General features: G+C 37.2%; 1 long non-coding RNA gene across 1 annotated transcript in view; it reads right to left on the bottom strand.

The window, feature by feature from the left end:
* LOC142056938 (uncharacterized) overlaps positions 1-19497 on the bottom strand; it is a 543236-nt gene that overhangs the window by 37444 nt on the left and 486295 nt on the right. The gene's annotated exons all lie outside the window — the stretch shown is intronic.

Raw genomic sequence — 19497 nt, 5'->3', positions numbered from 1 at the left:
ACTTTTGAAGGCTATTCCAAGAGACGGAGTAACCCATGAGGCACTTATGGAACCTTAGTAATGTAGGATATAAATACAATTTTAGAATCAACGAAACAATAGAAAATTAATGTTTTACTTATAGTATGTTATAAACCTGCTTGATAACATCTTCTAAAAAGATAAGACACAATACATAAGGAGCAAGAAAAGTGAAATAACAGAAAGTGGCATCCTTTATCCTAAACAGGAACCACTAATTTGCAAGAAAACTGAATTCACTTTTTCACATGACATATACATGCAGTGAAATGAATGTAACATCTCCAAACCTATTCCACCTAGAAAGTAGATTGTCCTATTTGAACACTTTAATCTACAACACACTTTTCTCTCAAAAAAAACCCACCCAACCCCCAAAAAATCCTAGAGTCTATCGCAAACCACACCAATAGCTATGGTGTGCTGACAATTACTCTCAGACAGTTTATTTCCTCATCAGTCCACTACAGAACTACTTACGAAATCATTCATGTGCAAAAGAGACATATCACAGAAAAACAGAATCCCAGGCTGGAAGGGACCTCGGGGATCATCTAGTCCAACCTCTCTAGGAAGAGCACAGTCTAGACAAGATGGCCCAGCCCTCTGTCCAGACGACTCTTAAAGGTGTCCAACATGGCCGAGTCAACCACTTCCCTGGGGAGATTATTCCAATGGGTGACTGTTCTCAATGTGAAAAATTTCCCTCTCGTGTCCAATCGGAATCTCCCCAAGAGCAACTTGTGTCCATTCCCCCTTGTCTTCTCCATGTGACTCCTTGTAAAAAGGGAGTCTCCATCTTCTTTGTAGCTGCCCCTTAAATACTGGTACGTGGGGATGAGATCCCCTCTAAGCCTCCTTTTCTCAAGGCTGAACAAACCCAGTTCTCCCAGCCTATCCTCATATGGCAGGCTTCCCAGGCCTTTGGTCATCTTGGTGGCCCTTCTCTGGACCCCTTCCAGACTGTCGACGTCTTTTTTGTAAAGCGGGGACCAGAACTGGATATGGTACTCCAGGTGTGGCCCAACAAGCGCTGAGTAGAGCGGGATGATGACTTCTTTATCTCTGCTGGCGATGCCCTTTTTGATGCAACCCAGCATCCTGTTGGCCTTCTTGGCCGCGGCAACACACTGTTCGTTCATGTTGAGCTTTCCATCCACCAGGACCCCCGGGTCCCTTTCCGCAGAGCTGCTCTCCAGCCAGGTGGATCCCAGCCTGTGCTGCACTCCTGGATTATGTTTTCCCAGGTGCAAGACCTTACACTTGTCCTTGCTGAACTTCACAAGGTTCTTGTTGGCCCACTCCTCCAGCCTATCCAGATCTCCCTGCAGAGCAGCTCTCCCTTCTGGAGTGTCGTCTTCCCCACTCAGTTTGGTGTCATCTGCAAACTTATTCAGGCTACTCTTGATGCCATTATCCAGATCCCGTTATGAAGATGTCAAATAACATTGGGCCCAATATAGATCCCTGCAAGACCCCACTTGTGACAGGTTGCCACTTTTAAAAAGAGCTATTTACCACCACCCTTTGGCTGCGGCCTGTCAGCCAATTTCCCACCCCACAGACCACTTGTCTAGGCCATAACGCATCAATTTCTCCAGGAGGAGGCTGTGGGGAACAGTATCAAAAGCCTTGGAGAAGTCCAGGTAGACAATGTCCATCACTCGTCCCATGTCAACCAAGCAGTTTACTTTGTCATAGAAGGCCTCCAGGTTAGTCAAGCAAGATCTGCCCTAGGTGAAGCCACGTTGGCTTTTCCCAAGCATGTGCTTCAGTTGAATTGTATTGGTCCCCCAGGAGGATTCGTTCCATAACTTTCCCCAGGACTGAGGTAAGACTGATGGGCCTATAATTACCCGGATCCTCCCTGGAGCCCTTCTTGTAGGTAGGGGTAACATTTGCCTTCCTCTGGGACATCCCCCATTCTCCACGACTTCTCAAGGATTATGGAGAGTGGCCTCACAGTGATGTCAGCCAGCTCTCTCAACACCCTCGGGTGGATGGCATCAGGGTCTATCAATTTGTAGGGGTCAAGCTCCTGTAAAAATTCACTTACTAGTTCTTCCTCCGCTGATGGTGGGTCGGTATATTAGGATCAACTGGGAATTTCATTCCCAAAGCCTGGGACCTGATGGTGTTGGTAAAGACAGAGGTGAAGAAAGTGTTGAGGACCTCTGCCTTTTCAGCATCATTGCTGACTAACTCTCCTTTTCTGTTTAACAGCGGCCCTATGTTTTCCTTCTTTTCCTGCTTGTGGTTGATGTACCTGAAGAGCCCTTTCTTGTGATTTCTGAATCTGCATCCAGTTTCAATTAAAGGTGGGCTTTTGCTTTTCTGTTTCTCTGCACACTCTGGCAATGCCCTTGTAGCTCTCAATGGATAATCCTCCACTTCTCCATCTCTGGTATGCTTCTCTTAGTTTTGAGTAGATTCAGGGGCTCATGGTTGAGCCAAGGGGGCCTCTTGTTCCACTTACTTCCCTTTCCTTTATAGGGGATAAACTGGTTTTGTGCTTCCAAGACAGAGTTCTTGAAGAACTTCCAGCACTCACTAGCTCCTTTATCTTCCATGGAAGCATCGAACAGAACCCCTCCCAACTAAGCTCTGAGTGAGCTGAAGTTTGCTATTCTAAAATCTAGAACACTTGTCTTAGTACCCACCTTCAGCACACTCAGCAGGATCCCAAACTCCACAATATAATGATTACTGCAGCCAAGGCTCTCACTAACTGAGATAGTACAAAGCAGGTTTTCTTTGTTCATGAATAGCAAGTCCAGCAGTGCCTCATTCCTGGTTGGCACATCTAACGTTTGTATGAGGAAACAGTCCTCTATGCATTCCAGGAACTTGGTGGATGAAATGCAAGCTGCCATATTGTTCTTCCAGCAGATGTCTGGGTAGTTGAACTCACCCATGAGGTCCACGTTCTGTTGGCCAGAAGCTTGCTTTAGTGCCCCAAATATTGATTGATTGCTTCATATTCTGTATGTTGGTTAACAAAATGTGTTTACAGAAGACATTTTGTAAAACAACATTGATGTAAAATTAAACTATGTAGTCTGAAATTTTATTTTATCAGATGTTTCATAATTGCTTTAACACAGCTAATATAGAGTTTTGTCGATAAAGAAAAAACATAAGCCAGATATCACTAAAATATAACTCTTAACAAAAAAAAACACCCCAGTTTGACAAGCACATAGACAAATAGATAATTATATCTCTGAAAATGGGTCTTTCAAATTCAAGTCTAAAGTATAAAAAGCTAAAAACTGTTGTGTACAGGCTAGGTATAAGAAGGTAGGCAGAAATAAATGTGTGGGGTTTTTTTGCAAATGCAATACAAGGGATTATACTTCGTCTCCTCAGTTTTGACATACTTTTCTTATCAAAAACATAACTGACAACAAAAACTAATTGCAGAGATACTCAATGTGATTTGAATTTTGAGACCTTAGAGCAAGACATTTTGTAAGGATCCACCTCACAAAAATTAGTAACAGGGCTTTATTCTAGACCAACACTAAACTAATTTTAGATTATTTCTGTTAGCTACCTCGGGGAATGCTTGAGAGCTAACAGCCAAAGGCACCACAATCAAAGGAGGGAATATGCAAGAAACTCCTGCTACTGGTTTATCTTGGTTCGAGATGTGGAAGATACTCTTCCTGCCATTTTAAAATTTTTTCTCTCTGTGGTGAAAGGGAGATAAGAGTCTATGTATTTACCCTTTCACAGGAAACCGCAAAGTTAAAAATTTGTTCTCATAAAGCACCAATGTATTTAAAATCTGAGTACTCCTGATACACATAAGGTAAAAGTTCATACCCCAGACCAAACTACCCAAGCTGATGCTTGTAAGCACTCAGTACACATCCCCCCACCCCACCCAACCTCAAAAAAAACCCCCCACAAAATATTAAGAGTTTTATTAGACCTGATGAAACTCTGTAACTCCATACATGAAAAGATACCCCTGCAGCACCAACTCTACCCTCAGATGTAAAGCGTCTCTGGGAGATGTATGGACAGTTTTAGAAAAGTATTGAAAACTGATGAAGGCAAGCAGTCAGCAGATGCACTCCTTTTAACTCCACTTAGCAATATCTTTCATTGTTAATCAGCCAGGAACACTTCCAGCTCTAATTCTTACGACATCTTTAGGGTAAGAAAGTCCTTGACTACACTGCTGCATAGGAACTGTACTATCCAGGATCTGCCAATAGAATGCAAAAGATGGATGCCCTGCATAAGCAGCCATTAAGGTTTTGGGTTGTATCAGCACCATATGTATTTCAACTTTTAGGTTCTCCTACTTTCTTTAAATACAATAAGTCTTAATAAAATATGTACATAGGAAAAAATATTACAAAATGAGCAAATTTTTTATTATAAATGTCCTTCTTAGAAAGTGGGTGAAACATTTGTAAAACTGCAAAATTATTTAAAGATCTGAAATATATTTCTCAGTTTGGCACTGATCCTGCAGACCTTTTTACCTGCCCACCCTCATTTGAGTGAGGAATCCTTGACACTCAGTGAAACTAAGCCTTCTCAAATATAAAATGCGCATTCATATTGGTTGTGCATTTGCACATTGATATAAATCAAGCTGTTTCAAATGAGAAGTAATTTGTATAATATTTACTTTTGTCAATATAGCTTCTGGACTTATGACTACAGAAATATTTACTCCCCTCCATTCCTCATGCTGCATAGCTGTGAGGACCATTTAAAGTGGATCTTGCTACACCTGGGTTTTGTAAAAAGTAGCTCTGTGCATCAGTAAGATAACATTAATATAGCTAACTGGAGTTGCAGAGAAAAAAATCTCTGACTTCAGCTTCCCTGGTTTTACAATCAAACTTCAGTCACTCCATTTAATGCTTCTGCCAAACTCTCACATCTTTGGAAACAGATAGCCTCACTGTGTTCCTCAGGCTAGTGTCAATGCCAATTGTCAATAAAAGATAGGTTTTCCAGCTGTAAAATACAGAAAAGGGACTTCTCATCTAGCGCTCTCAACAGACAAAATCCTCTCCTGGGGAACCTATAAAATTTTGTGGAAAGTTATAGAACTCTTAATAGACCACAGGGAACAATCTCTGACTGGCAGGAGGATTGGAAAAATGACCTTATAAGTTTAAGCCATCTATAATTCCTGTAATAGTTTTTTTGAAGTCATATGCAAGCAGCTGCTTCATTTTCTGCTCTGTTGTTTTAGATTTAGCTTACTGGAAGCAAATACAGAAATCATGTTGTAATACAAGAGCTCTTGCGACAGGATGGTCTTCAAGCAAATGAAATATAAACAACTGAAAATGATTCAAAGGTAAGTGAAACTGGACTGATACAGAAGTATTGTATTGTGACGTAAGCCTATAAAAAGCCTTGATGTCAGAGAAACTATTTAGGTCATAATACACAAATTACAACTTTATGTTATTATAAAATAATAGTCAGTGATTCTCTATCACACCCTGGACAGTAAATAACAGGTATAGTTTTTTAAAGACTGAACTTTTAAAACAGAATCACAAACAGAGTTTTGGGGATTTTTTAATGTAAAATAATAGAATGAACATACCTGAGAGATACCTATTATAGATAAATTACAGCCTAGATAATATAGATTTGTCAGTACTTTAGATGTAACCTTACCTACTGGGGATTAGAGAGTTCTATTTAGTTGACTGCTAAAGTACACTCATGTTAAAAATGAATAGTGATGCTAACCTTGGCAGAGAAATGAGTGATGAATAATGAAGAAAAAAAAAAAAGAAAAAACAGATGAAAGAAAAACTCAGAAAAAGGAAAAAAACCACAAAGACCATTGAAATAGTCACATGGCGTCTGTGTAGAAAATAAGCCTTTAAACATTGTTTTCTAAAATACTTTTTGTGCTCTGTGTATTTTTCTTAATCCATAATTATCCTTTAATACACATGTGTAACAGACAATACCGTTAATGGAAGATGCACATGTACTTAAAAAACTCATTGATTTGTATACAGCTTCTTTCTTACCGTGCCTGAATAAAAGCCCCTTCTACTACAATATGCTTTCTACAAACACTTACAAACTATATTTGAATGCTGGCTTAAATTCAGATAATGCAGTAACCAGTAATTCTCACACGGTATAGAACAGTGCTATGTAAATATGATGTATTATGTGAAAAGGCCTGGGCCATAATATATCCATGTGCAGGAAAAGGCTTATGGTGTGTGGACATATGAAAGAGAGACTGGCCATTGAAATGGGCCATTTAGAGAGCTGTGACATGTGGAGTCAATAGGATCTGTGACAAATGGGGGAAACGCTTCTCTAACTATGTATGGTAGCAAAAAATGCCATGTAATCAGCTAGGCATTTATCAGCCAGCAGCGTTCACTCCTTCACAATATATTTTTTGAAAATAACATTCCAATTCAACTAAGTACTTTGCAAAGTTGAGTTTATCACGATGAAGTGATGTGTACAAGGGAAGAGTTCCCAACAAGTTTTTTAAAAAAACCACTGAGAGCAAGGATGTACACAGTATCCTAGGACAAAGAGAAAGCCCAAGAACAAATTCCCCAGCTGTAGGAGCTTCCCAAATTATTTAGCTCTGAATTTTGTCTATCAACTGAATTTAAATTTCAGATTTATATTTCATAGAAAGGTGGGTGTATCACATCAAAGGTTTATATAGATAGTACGTTGCCTCAAGCAGTGGCCAGTGATGGGTCCAGATAGCAGCATAAAACCAGGGTACACATAAAGCAAAACTTCATGGTCCTGCCCTCCATGGGAAATGGTGACCTGCGTATTGGGAATTTCCCTGAGCCAGACATAACATCTTTGTATTTAATATGCACAGAAATATTCTAATTCTATTCTTCATTGTACTTTGCAGCACTAAAAATACGACAAAAAGATCGCAGGTTTTGTATTTTGCTGACAAGAAGCCTGCATTTGTTGCACAGTTAATAGTGCTCTTGGTAACTGCTCACAATGCCCTGGATGGTCGATTACAAAACACCCAGATTTTCTATTAAAAACCTTACATGTAGTTCATTGCAGTCTTCCAAAATTGGTTTGAAAAATAACAACATAAGACAAAGACGCTAAGAACATTCCCTAAAAATAAGACTTGAAAAGACACTTAACATTATTAAAGGGCACTGAGAACCAACCAGAACGAACACTGAAAGGACCATCCTCAGCTCATCTTATGAGCATTTTCTGTACATTCACATAGGAAAAAAAAAATTAAAATGCCCAGCCATGCAGCTCAACAAAACTATCCTGCTAGTCTTAATTGCTACTTCATCTCACCACTCTTCAGCAAGGTAGAAGGTATTTTTTGAGTAGCAGCATGTGGTTCCACGACAGACTGCACAGGCACTTATGCTCTGAGTTTTGGAGATTCCTTTATATTGGTACGCTGCTGCTGCGCTGGATTGTCATAACTGCTTAAACAGCATTTTCTTCTCTTTTCAGACACTGAATTCTGAGGATGTTCTCCTGTTTATATAAATATTTATACATACATACACGTATATGGAAAAATAAACTGAGATGTATATTATTTTCAAGCTCATGTACTATACAAGTTTAAATGCTATTTTGCTAAATGTCACCTACTATGCCAGGATGGGAAATTAATGATATTTCAAATTGTATTTTTAATATCGTAAAATAATTAAGCTAATCTGATTCTCCTGCTGCACTTCAGCTTTCTTACTTCTTGTTTCTGTTTTTTGGGGAATGTAATCTGAAACAGAATTTCCAAACTAAACAGTGACTCCATAAACATACACATTTGTATGTTTTTAAGCTGAGGCACAGAAGAAATTGAAAGCACAGAATATGAGTAGCCACTTTTGATACCTAATTCAAAATAGCATGCAATACACAGGTCATTTCACTGAATACGGAATCAGAGCGCCAGCATAAATATTTGTATAGCTACCTCCGGTACAGGTCTCTGTTATAGTTCTCAAATAGCTGTGGTTAAAAAACAAAAACCCACCACATTCTACAAACAACAATATTACATTAGTCATTGAAATATAGAAATCAAATGCTGAAGAGACTAAAACAGAATGAGCCTAATTTTCATTTAGCAATAGATATGTTATCCTGCTACTTTACACAGAAGGCCAAATATCTGCAAAACCAGTCCTTCAATTCAGTGGTGAACCAGGAAAACACCTAAACCTAAGAACTGTATACACTAATGGTTCTTTAAAGCTTAACAAATACAAGCGATACTTTTCCTTGTCTTGCAAATACAAAAAATACCAAATCAACCAAGCAAAACCAGAAAATAAATATATATAAATATAAAAAGTCCCACCAGTCTGGGTGAGGCTGAGACCTTGGAACCTCCCTGAAGATACTGTTTTTTAATGGAAATGCCAACACCACATATAGCACTACTAGCAGACATTGTTTTAATATATCTTCTCTCCTCCTCTTCTCCTTTTCTAAATTGAGCCCAAGAGGCTTAAGATGCGTCTGTTGATCAGGTTTCTTGTCAACCAGCATTTTCAACTCAGTGTGGATTTTCTGACTGACAGTATTGCTTTGTGGCTCCTGTATTTTTAATTTATCACTTGAAGTAAGTGCACTGGGTGGATACTTATCAAGTCTCCACTTCCCTGGAGGGCTACAAAATACAATTTCCATGTTCATTCTTGATGGCCTAAACACAGCACACATGAAATAACAAGAATGGGCTTCTTAATGTTGTGGGTAAGATGTCCATAAAACAGTTGCTCTAGGGGCTGGATTAGAGGAATAAACAAAATAGATTTTACCTCAGTGGATTTAGATAATTTCTAAAAGATTTAGCAGAAGGAACCAGAGCTGTCTAATAACAAAATTTGTAGAAATATTCTGTGCCTGAAGGTCAGCAAAATATCTTGCTACATGCTAATACCTATTTTACGATATTCCATAGTTTTATCCCTTTTTAAAACATATAATTTGGGAGAAGACTTTTTCATAATCCTTACAACTCACTAAAAGAAAAAAAAAGTTAAACCAAACAGTACAAATGTTGCTCCTGTAGGGTTGTGCTATGAAACATAACTATTGAAAATGTGAAACATACCACATTTTCCCAGTGTTTGCAAAAGTATATGACAGAAGGTACTGTTCAACCTAAATTTAGGCTAAGCTTCTGTCTTTTGCTAAAGATGTTCAGTTAGTCATTTTGATGCTCCAATTTGGATTACGTTAAAAAGTATAGAAAGAAACTTAAGCTTGAATTATTGGAACACAGCTAAACTGCACTATATTTTGAAACTGAGATTACTGATATCAGAATGTTACTTTCTCTTTCATTCTTGGTGTAACTTTCTGTTCCATCTTCAATTTTCAGTGAGTCAAAACTTCTGCACATAGAACGGCTACAGAGAAACATTCTGTAAAGATTACATTGGTTCCCTATGTGCCTTCACCTCAAGGTTGAAAATCAAATAATCAATAAAGTCCTCTGCTTTATATCTTATCTCCGATCTATCTTCAGCAACACTGTGCCCAAAGTCACAGGTACAGAACTAGCTCAATATTGACCCTGATGGAACACCGACATTTGCTGAATCATGAATATTAACTTTTGTACCAGTAAATTCTTTGGGAAATTCACATCAACATTCTATCATACATGAAGTAATTTATTTTTTAGAATTACTCTGTCAGATATTACAGTTATGGACAACAACCATGAGACAGATCACCAACAGCATAAGCTAATCGACAGAATACAAACATTTTGCCCATCAGGATCTTTTAAAATTCTGTTCTGCACTGCCTTTGGCATAGGAGGACCAGAGAGTACATAACAACATCTTTGTATACAGACAAAGAAAGGGAAACCTCAAAAGCACTGGGAGCAAAATATCTTCCAAAGGGTTGAAAAATAACCTGGATCTTCCCTACTGCCAGCAGCTATGCTACCTGTAAGAAACTACTGTTTCCAATAGCTAGTAGATATCTAGACTTTCCTAAAGATAATTACAAAAAAGATAAGGGATGTTGCCGGTAGCCATTCTGTAATAATTTTTCTTAGTTCACCTAAGAGTTGTTTCACTCTATTTTTCAACACAATTGAGGAAATTATTTTTCATATTCATTACATATACTTTTTAACCACACTAATAATAAAACTACCACAGAAACACTGAGTGTACTGTCCAGTGCAAATAATTCAGTGACTGTGCCAAGGTTTTAATTCTGAGTTACCTCTTTTGACTCAAGAATTACACACCTATTCTGCAGATGGAAAGATTTAACCATTCTGCAAAAACCCTGTTAATGTTGAGGATTTTAGGTGTTTCATTATCTTGTTAGACTCAAAAACAGCAATGCCCATCTTATTTCAAGAACCCAATTTGCTTAAACTGTTCAGGAAATACTTTCCTAAATTTTCATGATGTCTGTGTAGTAGCAGTGAAAGACTGCAAAAATAACCAATAAACCGGATTAAAATACCCAAAAATGTAGAAAAGTGGGGGAAGTTGCACTGGGCAGTGTGTACATCAAATCTAAAATCATATACAATGAAAAGGAACGCCCTCCAAAGGCTTTGAGGTCCATCCAAAGTATTTTTTAATAAGCAGATTCTGTGCAGAAAATAAAGCATGTCCTTTCTCCTTTCACTCAATGACAAAATGTTCTCAGCATAAGACCTAGCCTCTGATTAGAAAAAGGCTGTGATACCTCTGCAGGTTCCCTACAAGCACAGCCTTACTAAAGCCCATAACTGATCCAAAAGCATTTGTCATCTCTCCAGTGTATTTGCTGTAAATCCCCTCTCTGGCTTTTCTTTCAAACCAGATCACAAAAAATCTTTGAAGAAAATAAGAACAACAAACTATTTTAACTGAGGAAAAATGGCACATGGGTAGTAAGTGCTACATATAATTTAATTGCCTTCCTTGAGTCATTTAAAATATTTATTCTGCATAAATGGCCTTTGCTTTTTTGCTACTAATTTTTATTTAGTGTAATTCTTCAACAATCAGTTTATACCTCTTAAAAAAATGTTGACAAGCATTTTCAAGATGGTTTTCTTAGATTTCTAGATTACTTCTTTTGAACATTTGTTGATTCTACACAATTCGATTGGGGGAAAATTTTGCTCTAATGTTGAAGGTTTTAGTCATAGATGTATCTTTTATTAAAAAACCCAACAATTTTACCAATAGCACATAATCTAGTCCACATTTAGCTTAGATTTTATTCTTGATTTGGGTAAGTCACAGAAATATAAGGACCAGATTTTGAAGTGCCCTAAATAAACCACCAGAAGTCTCGAATTCTGAGATTTTAAATTGACTGAGTATGCATCATGAGTCCTCCCAGACCATTCTCTAACTCAAAAACTGCTTTGTGCTTGTTTATTCATTTAAAAACTTAAAATACTCCTTTTAGTTCCTTTTCTCAAACATAATACAAAAAATTATTGGGGGGACCAGCAGAATATATTTAAGTAGTCATCTTCAGTGGCAAGAGGAGAAAATCACTAAAGGAAAGAGGAAATTGAGAATATAATTATTATGTTTTATCTAGTAATAAATTCCAGTTCTAACATAAATAGTGGGGAAACACTAAAAATAAAAGTACCAAAAAGGAACTAATAAAATTATCTGACTTTATGTAGTTCCTTTGGTTTACAATGATCTTGTATTGCTTTGTAAAAGCTTTTTCACATTGCATTGTAACCTGTGCAAATACGTATGCGTATGTTTATATATGAATGCCATAAAACCAGTGCATAAACAAGCATGTTAAATCCACCTCTTTCTCACTAATAACCTGTCAAAACTCAGAAAGCACAGGAAAAAATGAATGCACATAAGCTTATTTCTTGAAAAAGTGGCCTTAATTGATTACTACTTTAAATAGGAGCTTCAGGTATACAGGGAATAAAAACATGCAATATTAATTTGACTACCAAAATTATAATTTCATTTCATTTTTATGTTACTAGTACAATTTACATACATGTAATATGGTTATTTTCAAGGGGGGAAGTGGAATTAATAATATATAATTGATATTTCTATATTATAAATCTATAACACATAAATTAAAACTACAGTTCCTTAAGAAGTTGTTACATCAAGCCCATCTCAATGTGCAAGTAGAGCATTCTTCCCATTACTTACTGCTAAAATATAAATCTCTCCTTACAAATGGTAATAACTATGTTTCGCATCACACTTTTGCATCCTTCTTTCTAGTCTGTTTTCACCTGCATGGGAAATAAACAGCTTTCCCATAAACTGCTTCTTAAGATAATTCTTCAATATAAACCTGAAGTCCGCACAATTAAAAGATGACCTGGAAACACCAAGTCTAGTGCAGACCAATTGTGATAAGCACAATCAAGTGTACGCAAGAAATTGAAAAGAAACACCACATTACTGTTGACCCTCCTTCCAAATAGCAACATAGCTTCATAATATTATTTAACTTCAATGAAGTTATTTCTCCTCAGTTTCAATGTTACTTCACTTCAGCGGAGAAAAAAAGAAACATAACCAAACAAATAAATATGGCTAATTACAGTAATTACTGAAAATTTTCCACCATATTAGAATTTCTATCTTAATTTCACTATATGAAATATATGCTTAGGCAACTAGTCATTATTTATAACTTATAAACTTAATAATAATTGAGGCTGAAATGATTTGTATTTGTAATTCTGTTTTAGAATTACATATTCTATTTTAGAACCTCTTGTGAAACCAAGAAACATGGCCAAATGCATTTGTAACAGACTGTAAAGGGGATTTTAATTTAGCCTAGAAAGAAGGAAAATAATATCAATATTTACTGAGACAATCTATATAGTTACATCAATTGTTTCACCTAATGTTCCCACAGTACAAGAATAAATTATTCGCAGTGCAGTTAAAGAAAAGAAGTTTAGGATTACTTACCTCCCAGACAAGTAACTGTAGCTAAACTAACCAGAAAAAGCACTAGATTTTTTCAAAGTCTTAAAATATGTTTCAGCTTAAAAAAAAACCCCAAATATTTGAAAGCAAAGAAACTTAAAACACGGAATTAGAATTTATGAAGGAGAAATAGGCACAGGAAATATACTGCTTCTGCCTGAGGTGCAAAGACCACATCAGATGCAAGGGACTAAGAAGGAAAACTGCTGGGTTTTGGATACCTCTGAAGAGAGAATTTTAACAAAGCAGAGTCTTTGCTCTGTTTCCCATAGGTTGTAAGTTAAAAAAAAATTGGTAAAAGGGGGAGGAATCATTGTTCCTTATGACAGGCAACAAGGACTTAATAGGGCTTCTCATTATTCCATATCCCACTATGGTATCCAAATTTCTTCTCTCTAACTACAATAGCAAATCAAATTGAGAAGCTTCTGGCAATTTCAACTCAATTCAGTCAAAATATCTCCTTTAATCCAAGTTTTGACCTCTGTAAAGATTTTTAGATACACTGTTCTGTCCCATCCTGATGTAGTCTGCAGATTGAAGCAAATACTTCAGAACTGGGAGAGTTTCATTTCAATTTACTGCTCCTTACTTCATAATACTACATGGTAAGAATGTGTGGATTTACATATAAAACTATAAGCTATATATGAACTATACACAAAGAGAGGGTATGCACGCATACCTGTGTTTCTGTGTGTACTGGATTTACTATTGTTTAATTAGTTTAGAAAACAGCCTATATAGTTCCACCAATAGCACATATTTCACTGGTGGATTTTAAATATCCTGTTCTTAGAAGATAAAAATCTTCATATAGGTCACTCATTTTGTGATGAAAATTTCAAGTACCACTCCTTACACTCAGCCTTGATATGTAAGCAATACAGTAACGATGGTTTGCTTGTACCTTGTATTATTACAGTGTATGTAGATTACTTCTTAAGTTATAAAACCAGCTCAGAGGGAACAAGAAAAGATCTGAGATTTGAGAAAGGTGAATTGACAGAAGAATTATGGGAACTCTGTGAGAGAAAAAGCATTTAAAATTCCAGTTAGGAAAAAAAAAACCACAATCACATAATTCATTAATGGAAAGAAAGACCCAATGACCCCCAATTCTTCTCATTCAGTCATTCTTTTACTGAGGGAAAGCAGCATATTTCTGGCTCTCAACCACAATGAAAAAGGATGGCAGGTGTGCCTACAAAAAGGATAATGGAGCCCATATGACTCTTTCATCTTCCTGCGGTCCACTGTCTTTGCTACTCAATAAGGTGATGACTGCAATTACAACACCAGATACACTCACTCCAAAGAGACTACCCTGATAGGGGGAGAAAGTTTAGGGGAAATGAAACAGTGGAGGATATTCATAAACCTGTGATAAACTTCAGGCGCTTGTTTGAAGTAGATGCACTTATATGTCCTGATGGGCACTGCTGGTAGGGTCTTAAAAGCCCTTCTGATCACCTATGCAACTTGGTCTACATTCCTTCCTGTTCCTCAACCAGAGATTACCTTCCTTTCATCTGAGTCAAGAACCAAATGCATTGATGTACAGTACCTGGATATCAGGCCTATTCCAGGAGCCAGTATCACTATGTATAAGATACAGGAGAAGGCATTTAGTTTGACATTGAAATCCTCTCATTCCCAGCATACAGCATGAACGACTGAATTGATATAACAATATCATTGAGTATTGGCTGAGACGATAAATGTATGATGATGAACAGAAGAAAAGGCACCACTGCTGCTATAGAAGACAGTGCCACAACAGTCTTTGCATGATAACCGAGTGCCAGTGGAGAGCAGGATGATGCAGTTTTGTATCTTCAGCTTCATCACATGAAATGGTGTTGAGAGGATTGCCTTGTTCATCACAGTGACTGTATGGCCCTGGAAAGCTCAAGTCTTACAGCATGATGTAGAGAAGGGAAGAAAGAATGAAGGCACCTAATTAGAACTGATCCTTTTCCTGCAGTTCTGGCAGCCTTTTGTGTTGTCAAGGCCTGAAAGATCAATGCAGTTTGGCTGAACTAGAGCAGCTGTCTAGTTCTGATGTCAGAAGAGACCTCTGTGGCTGCTAGAGCAAAAAGCTCTAGAGTTTGACTCCCTGCTCGTCTTGCCTGAGGCTTGAACCACAGGCAGGATTTTGGCCATGGGACTCTGAGGCAGCACAAACACCCACAATATAGACTTGTGATTGTCCCAGACAGCACAAGGCCAAAAAGGCCTTTAGTGAAGTCACTGAATGCCAAGGAGGAAGGGAAGGCAGCTGAACAGCAAGATACAACCCAAGTAGAAGGATTCTGCCTCAGTAAGATAGACAAGCTGTAAGATAGTACCTGAAGTGGTGGTAATGTTCCATTTTGTATGCCAAAGCCTGAGCGAACAGAAAGAGCAGGTTATAGAAAGTCTTTTGTGGATACTAAAAGGGAAATCTTCCTTGTTTCAAGCTGAAAGGCATGAACATACATCTCTCTGTAAAGGAGGTGGCGTGTATGCGTGTATATGCAACTTACTCAAAGAAGATGCAGTATGCACCTGTACATGTATTCACAAAAACATACACACGAGATAAAATACATTGTATTCTGTTATTTTCTAAAAATATTTAGACATAAGGCCCAAGCAAATCAAGAGGCTACCCCAAACATTACAGCATGTTTTAAAATATTTTATAACCTCTGACTGTAAAAAGAAAAAAAACTAAGATGATTGATGCATGTTGGCTCTATTATTATTATTATTAGAGAATAGTAGCTTATTGACACATATTAACCATGAATAAATGTTCATTTTTCATGCCTTGAAAATTTCTATGAACAGTGACAGAATACTTGACTATTAAATTGTAGGTAATATAGGATGCGCTTTACATGTACAATAAAAGCTCAAAATCATTATGTTATTGACTTACTGATTTATGTGCTTAAATACCTATTTATTCATAATTCAAACACTATCAATTTTTTTAATACATGTGATTTCCTGTCAAACTTTACTAAGCAATCCTTCCTTTTTCTATTTTTAAAGAATGTACATCTGTCAGGATCACATGAAAAACTGACTGCACAGAACACGAAAAGAATTGCCACACAAAGGATGGTATAAAAAGACTTCTGCTGTGTCTTTTATTCTCAGAAACAAATCAAGTTCATTTCAGACTACGCCCTGAAATGTTTTCAACAATCTTCACCTTTTAGTAATTTGATTAAATCTATTTAAAAGCCACTCAAAAAGCTGTTTATTTGCCAGTATAAACTGTACCAAGACTGACAGGCTGCCAATGTAGCCGATGAAACGCAATATGCAGAAAGAACTACAGGTACCTGAATCACCAGGCCATACAACAGAAGTTGTTGAAATCAAGAGTTTTGTTTTAATTACACTTCTTTCAAAATACATACAATATTAACCCTGGTGATTTCGTTCTCAAAGGAAAAGGGTGAAGGCTGTGAGACAGAACCAGGCTGTTAATTCCTATTGCTTGCCTACAGGGATGAAGTGCAACATTCATAATGAACATACACTAAGTTTTGGCATGTAATAGATAAACCAATCTCTATGAACAGTTACAGAATTGTGTACGGGATAAAAGGTGGATGAGGTGGTCATTTGGCATAGGCTTGAGACTAAACTTCTTTTACCCTCATATGACCCCCCTATCACTCACCTGCAAATGGCTGTGCCACGGCCAGTGCGTGGAGAACTTTCCAGAAGGGCAGGCGGAGAGTGCAAGAGCCAGCTGCCGGGGCCAAGGGAATCTCAGCCACTTAGTGCTGGGTGTTCACTACCCAATCCTGTAACTGCGGGGGCAGAGACCCCCGGAGAGGGTGGGAGAGGCCACCAAGAGCTAAGGGTAACGGCCAAGGTTGGGTGGGGGCGCTGCTGAGAACTGAGGTCCTAAACCTCTGGAGTCCCTAACAGCCTTTCAATAACTCCAGGCTTGAAGAGTTTTAGCTGGAGGCTTAGTAGACCGAAACCAATTCTTTTGCTTCAAAAAAGTAGGAGGAAGCCCTAGGCCTCAGACTACACGGCAGTCCCTGTCACAACGCTGTAAGCAGTCAGGTACCTGGGGTGCTCTGGCTGACCAGAGCGAGTGCTGCCATGCAAGCTGCAGGAAACCGGACAGGTTGCCACTTGAAGCTTCCTACTTTTCAGCAGAAACATATAGCAACTGACGTGCCTCCTTTAAGTTTTTAATTTCTGATGAACGAGCACATGCATACCAAAGAATGGCTCTTCACTGGAAGCTGACTTCCTTGAAGTTGAAAATGACATTTGGAAACAGAAAGAGAAAAGCATTTGCTGGGCAACAACATGTCGACAAAGCACATAAAAAGTTAGAGGCAATAGTGCACAAAGTGAAAAAGAGAGGCATTTCAATTGTATTTGCAATGCTGCGCTGCAAGAAATGGAGAACAAAAAGGTGAGCAGAAGCCACAAATGAGAATTTTTTAAAGAAGTCCAGAAAATATAGCAGCACATATATCCTAATTGCTATTATATAGTACTGTCCAAATTGAAGAGTAAGTGACATCAAGTAGGACGAGTCAAGAAGACAATGAGAGTGGAAGAAAAAAATTGAAAGATCATTCAGTCAAGGACAATAAATCGCACCTCTAAAAATTTGCTTTTCTGTATCATTCAGAATACATGGTGAAATCTGAGATCTAAGTTACAGCAGGTGCATAAGATATACTCCCTCACTTTTTTAAATTTCAGAATGCCAAATTTTTGAACACTAGCATTTTGGCATAAGCTGGTTGTGTCAGATATATGCATGACCATACAAACGGAAGCAAACATTTATTTATTTATATTTAATTCTCATGAATATAATTCTAACTATAAACATTTCTTAAAATATTTTTTCCTAAAGTTTTTTAAAAACATTTTCTTCCAAATATTTTATAAAAATAGGTAAATTTAAAACCCTGATTCTTCAAGCAGGTAATTCTCTTTGCTGCTCATTGTATGGAAAATTAAGCAAATTTTAAGACCAAATGAGTAACCAAATAACTCTCTCTTTTAGCTTGAGCTTTAATGACAGAATGACAATAGCAGAATTCAAATTCGCACATTATTTTTAGTACTCAAAGGCTGTTTTATGTTTTCCGCCCAGGAGATTTACTTAACGTGAAACAAGTTCTGCTACACATTAATGAATACATAATAATGATTGCAGAACTATTATGACTATGCACGCTGTGTACTACACTGTCACACTCATCGGATAGTTTGCTTATTCAAAACAGTATTCTCAAAAATTGCTGCAGTTCAATGTTCTTTAAGATAATGTTATTGATCATCATATTTCTTTTGAGAAATATGGCTCTAATGTATCTTTGACATGATGCATTTCTAGACAACTTTTTTTTTAGATTTTGCTATATTTTTGTAATGAAGATGTGCAAAGACAAATTTTAAATCTTCACAATTTTAAATAAAATGTCTTTCTGAATTGTATGCCAAAGATCTCAAAAAATGCAAAAGAAAATGAAAGAAAAAGGTGGATTGGTTTCGATGCCGCAAAGCTTTCTTGTTGGTTTCTTTATTTTTTCCCAGCTTGTAATCTTTACACTTCAGTCACACACTACATTAGATGGAAGACATCTCCGCTTTTATATGTGGGTTTTTTATTTTCTAAATTATAATGACTGCACAACTATATAGATATTGTTGCTATTCTTTCTTTCTACGAAGGTTTAGTCAACATCCAAATTCAATCCACATTGCATAACATCCTGCAAATTCTTCAAGATCAAAGAGAATACAAAAAAAAATTTTGTCCAGAGATGGGAATCCTCATCAATAATTTATTCTTGAGACAGGAGAAGAAACAGTTTATAAGTTGTAAACAAAACTGTAAACAAATTCTATATTCATTATTTCCCTGTGTTTTGGAAAAGGACATTATGGCATTCCTCTGGCCAATAATATATTCTTACTAACAAGGACAGTACAACCTTAATGATCTGAAACTCGTTTGTCTGGGAGACATAAGATTCAGTCACATAAATGAATTGTGGATAAACTAGGGTCACCAAGCAAAAGATCCTGCAGAGTCTATAAGCTCCACAGGACAGAAAACTCTCTCCTGCAGAGCCTTTCTTCTTAGAAACAAGTAAACTCTGCAGGCTCAAACATTTCTGTACATAGTATTTTAAACACAAAAAAGCAGGTGTAGTGAAGCAGCCCCAGCGGACACACCAAACTCTGAGATAACTGTGTGTATTGGTTATCACAATTCTCCAGTTATATGCGTGTCGTGTTTGGTTTTATATTTTTTTTTTTTTAATGGTATTTGTAGGTCATTTCTAGATTTCATTTTGCATTACTTTAAGGATTCCTCTTTGTTTTTTCCCATTTTGAAAATTCTCTGTTAGACTAGACTAAAGGGCAAAGGTCTACAGTAAACTTTATTATGCTATGCTTTACTCCAAGAGGTAAAAAGAGGCAAGGATCAGTTACAGATTCAGACTTTTTCCTGTATTCCCCACTG

Source organism: Phalacrocorax aristotelis, chromosome 4 (genome assembly GCF_949628215.1).
Source record: "Phalacrocorax aristotelis chromosome 4, bGulAri2.1, whole genome shotgun sequence".
Taxonomy (NCBI): domain Eukaryota; kingdom Metazoa; phylum Chordata; class Aves; order Suliformes; family Phalacrocoracidae; genus Phalacrocorax; species Phalacrocorax aristotelis.
This window is presented reverse-complemented; position numbering and strand designations above follow the sequence as displayed.